Below are 10,941 nucleotides of genomic sequence, written 5' to 3' on the forward strand. Positions count from 1 at the left end.
GATCCATATAATGTAGCAGCAAATGCCTATGCACGAAAATGTCTGCTTGAAAATTTCTAAACTGTCACCTATTTTGTTTCATTTGAATGAAATGTCTGTTAGTATCTCAAAAGTTTTGCCCTTCTTGCTCAAAGTACATTAGTTTCCTTCTCCAAAACAACTTATTGCGGTTTGTTTTAGCTTCTTCACAGGACAACTCTTTATACACTTCGCTGACAGTGGTTCTTGTTTGTCATTGTTGCAATTGGTGGGAGTCGCTGCTCAGCTTGTCGACCACCTAGCAGGTTGCCATACAATTACAATAAATTTAATAACAAGCCTTCGCACGACGCCGCAAATACCGGTGTGGACTTTTACCTTGTCCGTAAAAGACAGTTTTGCGCAATACCGCATGTACGGACAGGTGTACATCAGCAACAACGCTGGTAGCAACATTTCTTTTATGAGGGGAGTGGGGGGCATGGCGTATTCTAGGGGTTTGAGACTTTTTGCTACCGGCCCGGCCCGCACACTTGACCGTCTTCGTCCCATTTGTTTTAATTTTCTTAATAAGTATGTCCGTGGGCTACACAGCGTGACTGGTCTTAAGCATTCCTTTCGTGAGGAACGGTGGTCACCATGCGCTGAAACATACCCGTGGAACAAAAACTCTATATTTCAGAATCCACATCCAGATTTCACTTGTTGTGTACATCGGTGTCGATGTTTCTCGAATGTTGACTCCAAATCCCCTTCAGAAATGACCTATATATGAGACATGGGAAAGACTTCCTTTCAAATGGCGATGTCATTTTGTTCAAGCTCTCTCCGACCCCCGATCCCACCATCTTCACTGTCCCGGCCCTTGGAACTAAATTTCGCGACTGCGGCCCGCTGGCTAAAAGCTGAGTTTGAGACCCCTGGTGTATACGTAGATGACGTAAAACTGCCATGAATTTTCATATTCTACTTATCCGCTGGCGTAAAGGATTCTTTGTTGATATACTCTCTAACGTGCAATTTTTTAGCTATTTTTCTTCAACGAGAGAACGTGTGCAACGCAGAAACGTCTCAGATGTTTTGTACAGTTGCACAAAGCGTCGTAGGACACTGCCGCTATTCGCGCTATTGCTGCTTATAGCTCCCATTACGTGGTGATTAGTAATACAAAAAGCCCCGCCACGGTGGTCTAGTGGTTATGGCGCTCGACTGCTGACCCGAAGGTCGCGGGATCGAATCCCGGCCGCGGCGGCTGCATTTTCGATGGAGGCGAAAATGTTTGAGGCCCGTGTACTTAGATTTAGGTGCACGTTAAAGAACTCCAGGTGGTCGAAATTTCCGGAGCCCTCCACTACGGCGTCCCTCATAATCATATCGTGGTTTTGGGACGTTAAACCCCAGATATTAGACTTTAATAAAAAAATATTTAGGAACGCCTAAAACAGGAAAACAAATATAAGTGAAATAGTGGTTCTGTATCAAACATTCACATTGAATGAGTGCAGGAACACAATACAGACGGCGCCCTTAATAGCTATGAGCATGAAGTATCGTCAACTTACCTGTTGAGACAATAGAAAATTCAGTGCCTATGGAAAATTGGCTGAAACGGCTCGTTGGGACGCTCACGAGTGAAACGAAGCATTCGGTATAACAACGTTTCTTGAATACCCTTCCTAACATTTTTAAGGCACGCCCACATAACTATATATTTGTTTCCAAAATCGTTTCGGCAACATGTAAATGTGTAAGCAGCAGTGCAAATAAAGCAGGCAGTTAGAAGAATAAAGCAGAGATGTTATTTTGGTAGCGAGTTACAATAAACATACTTCAGTGACCTGAACGAAAAACACTACAGAGACCTAGGTAATGCATGGGATGCAAAATGACAGCTAAGTAAGCACTTGTGCTAATAATCAAATTAGGATTTCACAAATTATTTGAATAAATGTAACAGGAATTGAAAAATGCGGTAAGCCAAGATATTTTCTGTTAGGTAAACGCTTGCTCTGTTGGATCTAGCATCAGTACCAGTGGTGCTAAAATTGTTGGAATCTTATTTGCATATAAGTTAATTTATTGCATGCAGTCATACTTACATCCACGAGATTCTTCAAATTCCTGATATGTAAAATCCACAAAACGCAAAGCAAACCCATTCTCTCACGCATCACATTTCGTTACGAATCAAGACGCAAGGAGATCTTCAATAACGACACTGTAGCAACATCAGAATTTGCGCGATAGACGCCACACGCTGGGGAGTACGCGGCACAGGACAGTGACTGAGAGCAAGTGTCGCGGCATCGGCGCAACCAAAAAGAAAAAAAAATCGAGAAAACAAAAGGTACGCGGGCTCGGCGTACACGTCCGCGCGCTTGTCTTCCTCATATTATGCCCTCACTGGATGACTCTGTCGTAAAAATAAAATAACGTCACTGCCCTTAGACTTATTCAGAAGGCTTAGTGGCACCAGTACCGGCTTGAGAGGCGGAGCTTGGCCAGCGATTACTGTTTCAAACGGTTGTGTTACGATAGAAGTATCTTGTATCTTAAGATACATGATACATTATTGAATGTATCGAAAATACAGATACAGATACTCGTTTTTCGGGACGTATCGCGATACAGATGCAATATACCATAAAGTATTTAAGATACATGTATCTTCGATACTGCCCAGCACTGTATATATATATTATATATATATATAATATATATATATATATAGATATAGAATAATCTATATATATATATATATATATATATATATATATATATATATATGTATATATATATATATAATATATATATATATATATATTTCAGCCAGAGGCTGGCTTTCATCATGGGCCTCGCCACACGATCAAAACTGTCCAAAACTGTCGAAAGAAAAACTTCCGTTGTTACTGCTCTCACGATGGATCTTCTTCACTGTTTGCAACGCTACGGCCACTTTCGCCACCATGCCGACACTGTGTGTGTGTGTATATATACAGACACGATGCGGCATCAGCGTACAGACGTCGTCGTCCCCACTCATCAGATATACTTCCGGAGCCCCTGCACTGAGAAGCGAAATTCTCACTCGCCAACATGAGGGGCACCCAGTCATCGGACGCTGCAGAGCAAGGGTAAAGCAGTCTGTGTGGTGGCCAGGAATGTCATCGGATCTCCAGCGTATGGTTTCTTACTGTGAAACTGCCGCTATATACCGACCGCAAAGAGCCGAGTCGCTTCTGCCGACAGTTACACCAGAGCTTCCATGGCAGATGGTGGGGCTCGACTTATTCCAACTTCGGGGAAAGAACTACCTGATAAGTGTGGACTATCGCTCACGGTACCCCGAGACTGCACTCCTGGCGTCCATCTCCAAAGACGCCGTCATTAACCACCTCAAAGGCATTTTCGCTCGTCATTGCATCCCTGTGACAGTGGTATCCGACAACGGCCTGCAGTTCTCGAGCTCGGCATTCGCAGAATTCGCTAAAGCATACGGCTTGAACCACACCACGAGCAGCCCTTTCATCCGCAGGCCAACGGGGAAGCGGAACGCGCCGTTCAAACAGTGAAAGATCTGCTTGAAAAAGCAGACGATCCGTACCTCGCCCTACTGGCCTTGAGAGACACGACGGGTCCGACAGGCGTCCGCCCGGCTAAATTGCTCATGGGACGCCAGCTACGCTCTCGAGTTCCTGCATTTCCTGCCCTCATCGTTCCTGGAAACGTCGACAAGAAACAAGTGACGAAAAAGGAACTCGAAGCAAAACAACGCCAGAGGCGAAACTTCAACCGTCGTCATGCGGCTAAGGACCTACCAGCTCTCTCTCCAAACACCCGTGTCTGGGTGCGAGACATTAAATGCGAGGGGGAGATAACTCAACAAGCAGACACTCCGCGCTCCTGCTGGGTCCATGCAGAGCGCGGACACGTGCGTCGGCGCAGAAAGATGCTCGTGCCATTCCCAGCCTCACAGAAGAAAGCGCAACCGCTTCCCTCCTCATTAGTCTTTGACACTGACGACGAAGATTTCAAGCCGTCGACAGTCGCGGGACCGCTAGCTGCCCTCTACAATGGAGCTTCGTCCCAGCGACGTGACCCGCTGTGAACCTACAGCAATAATTCACTGCCTAAGCCAGTCAACTATGCTCCAGCAGAGACATCGAGGGTTCCAGCAACCACCACCCGTTCCGGCCGCAGAGTCTTTGTGCCTGAACGTTACGGTGTAGTCACTTAAGAGATGTATGGCGTATTCGGTTGGTCGCTCCGATCCTCTGGATCGGAGTCGGCAGATGCGGAGGCAGCCCGCAATCGGAGCGCGAGAGGTAGCGTACCAACCGAATGGATCGACGATCTCAGAGCAGCGCGCCTGTAGCGCCACCGTGCAACCAGCGCGGGAAGCCGCCGGGTAAACGTCGACAAATGGGGTCGACCATCCGAGCTGGCGTCATCGTCTGAGCTGCTGGTTTAAGGGCGAGACGGATGGTACTATTTTGCCTCCGATCCGGCGTGCGGCGTCGGATGTCCGGCATGCGGCGCATGGCGATTCAGCACACACGGGGCGAACGAGCGATCAGCCGTAGGCTCCGCCCACATAGGGCGCCTCGGCATGCACACTTGGAGGACTTCGTATCCTCGTAATAAAGCAGAAAACAAACAATTTTGCACAGTCACGCTTCGTTATATAAGAAAATAATCACTACAACTACGCCTTCGCGAACGACGAGCACATCGCAACAGCTCGCCGTCACTCACGATTCCGAGAGGTAGGCCTAGCATGGCGGACGCCGGCCGTCGCCTACGCCGTTCACGATCACACGCGAGCTCGGCATAGAGCGCTTGTTTTTGTCAACACGATTAAGCTTTGTACTCGCATGTAATGCGTTAGCATACGCTATTAAGTTGCTCGGCGTCATCGATGTGAAGGCATTCGTCTGCGAGCTGCTGTAACACCATTTACGTTTAGTCCGCCTTCAGTAGCCGCCTTCTTTTCGATATGGTGCAGTTATGGCTTGGTACATGTGAACTCACCACACAAACGCTCAAAAACGCCACGAACACAATTCAACACACGTGTACGAAGTATTACGCGTCCGATTCTCTTCCCTTCTGAAATGCGCGCTCGCGCTGTCACCCTGTCACCTGCCGGTAAACGCGGCGTCTAGTGCCACGTGAGCCCCCCTCCCGGCCAGATCGCACCACGCTCTCACTTCGAAGTCAGAGCGGTCGGGAGCGCTCCGAGTCGGAGGCTGGCGCTCCGAAAGAACCAACCGAAGGTAGTTCGAGCGCTCGGATTTTGCCAACCGAACGCGCGACCACTTTTCAGAGCGCTCTAGAGCGCTCAAAAATCGCCCAACCGAATACGCCAGTAGATGTGGCATGGCGCCTCGCCTACTGTTACACGCACGCGCCGCGTAGTGTAAACGACGGACAGCCGAGCGCGCCCTCCCGGTGCGCGGATCGGATTACACCCCGAGAGCAGGCGCGTCCGGGCGCCTCTGAAATAAACGCGTTTTCTTACCATCAAGCCGTGTGGAGAGTCGCTTTCATTCGTGCTCCTCGAGCACACGACATGGCGGACCTCGACGGAGGAGTGATGGCGCTACAAGCATTTCACTGGTGTATAAAGCCGTATCGCTATCATCCAGACGCCATAGGGCATGGCAGCATCACTGGCATGACGTCTAATCCGTTTGTTTTCATCTTCCAGCTCGTCACTATTTTTCTGCTAATGCAGGCAGAGTGCGATGTACCGGGATGGCAAGCTGCGATCAACGCCTTACAACCGACTCTCCTCCTGGCTGTCAACGTGTAAACAGCACATGCGCACCTCAACGATATTTGGACTACGCCCCCTTCATGGACACCAGTTGGCGCTCTGGCGGGCCTCGACGGAGGAGTGACGGCGCTACAAGCATTTCACTGGAGTATAAAGCCAGATCGCAACCATCCAGACGCCATAGGGCATGGCAGCATCACTGGCATGACGTCTAATCCGTTTGTTTTCATCTTCCAGCTCGTCACTATTTTTCTGCTAATGCAGGCAGAGTGCGATGTACCGGGATGGCAAGCTGCGATCAACGCCTTACAACCGACTCTCCTCCTGGCTGTCAACGTGTAAACAGCACATGCGCACCTCTACGATATTTGGACTACGCCCCCTTCATGGACACCAGTTGGCGCTCTGGCGGGCCTCGACGGAGGAGTGACGGCGCTACAAGCATTTCACTGGAGTATAAAGCCAGATCGCAACCATCCAGACGCCATAGGGCATGGCAGCATCACTGGCATGACGTCTAATCCGTTTGTTTTCATCTTCCAGCTCGTCACTATTTTTCTGCTAATGCAGGCAGAGTGCGATGTACCGGGATGGCAAGCTGCGATCAACGCCTTACAACCGACTCTCCTCCTGGCTGTCAACGTGTAAACAGCACATGCGCACCTCAACGATATTTGGACTACGCCCCCTTCATGGACACCAGTTGGCGCTCTGGCGGACCTCGACGGAGGAGTGACGGCGCTACAAGCATTTCACTGGTGTATAAAGCCGTATCGCTATCATCCAGACGTCATAGGGCCCGGCAGCATCACTGGCATGACGTCTAATCCGTTTGTTTTCATCGTCCAGCTCGTCTCTATTTTTCTGCTAATGCAGGCAGAGTGCGATGTACCCGGAATGGCAAGCTGCGATCAACGCCTTACAACCGACTCTCCTCCTGGCTGTCAACGTGTAAACAGCACATGCGCACCTCTACGATATTTGGACTACGCCCCCTTCATGGACACCAGTTGGCGCTCTGGCGGGCCTCGACGGAGGAGTGACGGCGCTACAAGCATTTCACTGGAGTATAAAGCCAGATCGCAACCATCCAGACGCCATAGGGCATGGCAGCATCACTGGCATGACGTCTAATCCGTTTGTTTTCATCTTCCAGCTCGTCACTATTTTTCTGCTAATGCAGGCAGAGTGCGATGTACCGGGATGGCAAGCTATGATCAACGCCTTACAACCGACTCTCCTCCTGGCTGTGAACGTGTAAACAGCACATGCGCACCTCAACGATATTTGGACTACGCCCCCTTCATGGACACCAGTTGGCGCTCTGGCGGGCCTCGACGGAGGAGTGACGGCGCTACGAGCATTTCACTGGAGTATAAAGCCAGATCGCAACCATCCAGACGCCATAGGGCATGGCAGCATCACTGGCATGACGTCTAATCCGTTTGTTTTCATCTTCCAGCTCGTCACTATTTTTCTGGTAATGCAGGCAGAGTGCGATGTACCGGGATGGCAAGCTGCGATCAACGCCTTACAACCGACTCTCCTCCTGGCTGTCAACGTGTAAACAGCACATGCGCACCTCTACGATATTTGGACTACGCCCCCTTCATGGACACCAGTTGGCGCTCTGGCGGACCTCGACGGAGGAGTGACGGCGCTACAAGCATTTCACTGGAGTATAAAGCCAGATCGCAACCATCCAGACGCCATAGGGCATGGCAGCATCACTGGCATGACGTCTAATCCGTTTGTTTTCATCTTCCAGCTCGTCACTATTTTTCTGCTAATGCAGGCAGAGTGCGATGTACCGGGATGGCAAGCTGCGATCAACGCCTTACAACCGACTCTCCTCCTGGCTGTCAACGTGTAAACAGCACATGCGCACCTCAACGATATTTGGACTACGCCCCCTTCATGGACACCAGTTGGCGCTCTGGCGGACCTCGACGGAGGAGTGACGGCGCTACAAGCATTTCACTGGAGTATAAAGCCAGATCGCAACCATCCAGACGCCATAGGGCATGGCAGCATCACTGGCATGACGTCTAATCCGTTTGTTTTCATCTTCCAGCTCGTCACTATTTTTCTGCTAATGCAGGCAGAGTGCGATGTACCGGGATGGCAAGCTGCGATCAACGCCTTACAACCGACTCTCCTCCTGGCTGTCAACGTGTAAACAGCACATGCGCACCGCAACGATATTTGGACTACGCCCCCTTCATGGACACCAGTTGGCGCTCTGGCGGGCCTCGACGGAGGAGTGACGGCGCTACGAGCATTTCACTGGAGTATAAAGCCAGATCGCAACCATCCAGACGCCATAGGGCATGGCAGCATCACTGGCATGACGTCTAATCCGTTTGTTTTCATCGTCCAGCTCGTCACTATTTTTCTGCTAATGCAGGCAGAGTGCGATGTACCGGGATGGCAAGCTGCGATCAACGCCTTACAACCGACTCTCCTCCTGGCTGTCAACGTGTAAACAGCACATGCGCACCGCAACGATATTTGGACTACGCCCCCTTCATGGACACCAGTTGGCGCTCTGGCGGGCCTCGACGGAGGAGTGACGGCGCTACAAGCATTTCACTGGAGTATAAAGCCAGATCGCAACCATCCAGACGCCATAGGGCATGGCAGCATCACTGGCATGACGTCTAATCCGTTTGTTTTCATCTTCCAGCTCGTCGCTACCTTTCCAATAATGCCGGCAGAGTGCGATGTACTGGGATGGCAAGCTGCGATCAACGCCTCACAACCGACTCACCTCCTGCCTGTTGGCCCCGCCACGATGGTCTGGTGGTTATGGCGCTCGACCGCTGACCCGAAGGTCGCGGGATCGAATCCCGGCCGTGGCGGCTGCATTTTCGATGGAGGCGAAAATGTTTGAGGCCCGTGTACTTAGATTTAGGTGCACGTTGAAGAACCCCTGGTGGTTGAAATTTTCGGAGCCCTCAACTACGGCGTCTCACATAATCATATCGTGGTTTTGGGACGTTTAACCTCAAATATTATTATCCTCCTGCCTGTCAACATCTCAACAGCCCATGCGCACCTCAACGATATCTGAACTATGCCACCTTCATCGACAACAGTTGGTGCTCTGGCGGGCCTCGACGGAGGAGTGACGGCGCTACAAGTATTTTACTGGAGTATAAAGCCGGCTCGCAACCATCCAGACGCCATAAGGCACGGTAGCATCACTAGCATGACGTCTAATCCGTTTGTTTTCATTGTCCAGGGGAGAAAACACTACGGCAAATGCTTTCGCTCAAATAACCTTTGTCTAGTTGTGCTGCCGTGCCCAGGGCTGCTCTGCTTATTATAGACTGAAATGCTGTGTCACATTGAGAAATTACTGTTACTTTGTGGGGACGTTGAAATGAACCGTGGACCTGGAACAGGCCTAACCGTCCTCTTTAAACAGATTCAACCAATTGCTCATGATGTCAAGGAAATAAAGAATGACCGGCTCACTGCCATAGAATCCAAACTGGAAAAAGTAGCAGCACTTGATGGAAGGTTTCCTCATGTGTGACCCTGGTAAACAAATTATAGCAATCACTTTCTGCTATGGAAGTCAGACTAGACGACCTTGAAAACCGTTCGCGACGGTCTAATCTAATAGTGTATGGAATTCCAGACAACGGCAAAGAAAATGACAGGGACCTTGCTGAAATGGTTAATGAAGATGTAATAAAGAAGGTACTCGGATTAGAACCCCTGGCTGTCGAACGGATACATAGCCTTGGAAGACCTTCAGCCAATAATGCACGGCCGATAATACTAAAGCTTCTAGATTTCCCGGAAAAAGACTACCATACTGAAGAATTGCTATAAATTAAAGGGATTAAAGATCGCAGTAGGGGAAGATTTCACTCCCCGTGTACGCGACATCAGAAAGAAACTGTGGCAGGCAGCTGAGGCAAGGAAACTAGCAGGTGAAAAGATAAATCTTGTGTGACAAATTAAAAATCAACAACGAAGCGGTTGAATGGGACGAGGTAGCAAACTCCATTCGGCCTATTAAGCGCAACCCTCACCAAAAAAACGAAGAATCCCAAGTGCGCGTGTTGCGACGACGCAACACTCAGCCACGCACCAAGTAAAGTTCGCAAACATAAACGTTCGCGGCATTCTTCTAAAGACAACCCGGCTAGAATCATTTTTACTCAGCATAGATCCTGACTTTGTCGCACTCACCGAAACGTGGCTGTCAAGTGACGTCAGGGACTTCAGGATAACGCCGCCCAACTATTTAATCTTACGCAAAGGCAGAACTACACGGGAGGGAGGCGTGGCCATCCTAATAAGAAAAGATATCATAGTGTATTGTATGGGGCAGCGCTAGAACGAATACAAGGACGAGAAAAGAAAGGACGTGCGCTGTACTCACAACTGAAATTTCATTGGAAAAAGCGTCACTTATATATCCAGCATAGTCCAAATCATTGTCATCAAAGGTGCCCCGTGAAACACGTCAAGGCGATATAAGCAGGAAGAGAGCCTCGTGCAAATCATACACAGCATAAAAACAGACAATAAGAAAAACATTACGAAGTGGCACTATACTATGGACGTGTGCCTGCCTGAGATAATATAATTCTTTACATGACAGATCTATGGATGCTTGGCTGATGCATTTTTCTTTTAATCTGTTGATGTGAAATGCTTCTATTATTTCTCTTGTCGTTTTAATGTGATGACGTGAAAGAATGACAGTGTGAATAAAGTGTGGATTACATCCAAACGAACGGCAATTGTTGACCAGATGATACGAAGTGGCATTAGATGAGGTGAGCGAGCGTAGGTGTTCTTGCAGTCTAATGTTCATGCACCTCCCGCTTTGTCCAACATAAACTTTACCGCACGACAAAGGAATCATATATACTGGACGTATCTTGCAGGGCATGAAGCTGTGGACATATTTAGTATTACATCCAGCTTTAACAGAAGAGCCTGCTGCCCCATACATTACACTATGAACCGTAACCAACTCGCCCACCTTTCCGTTATTCTGCCAGAAAAGATATCGCCTTGACGGCCCTGCCCGATGTCGAAGGGATGGAAGCAGCTTTTTTTGTAAGATGCACTTGACCGCCTGTCCAATGGTCACACTCGGAAGCAATGCATTCCCTGTATCAATACCTGACATTCACGGTCTTGCATGCAGGCTTATA

The sequence above is a fragment of the Rhipicephalus sanguineus genome, chromosome 4, assembly GCF_013339695.2.
Source record: "Rhipicephalus sanguineus isolate Rsan-2018 chromosome 4, BIME_Rsan_1.4, whole genome shotgun sequence".
NCBI lineage: Eukaryota > Metazoa > Arthropoda > Arachnida > Ixodida > Ixodidae > Rhipicephalus > Rhipicephalus sanguineus.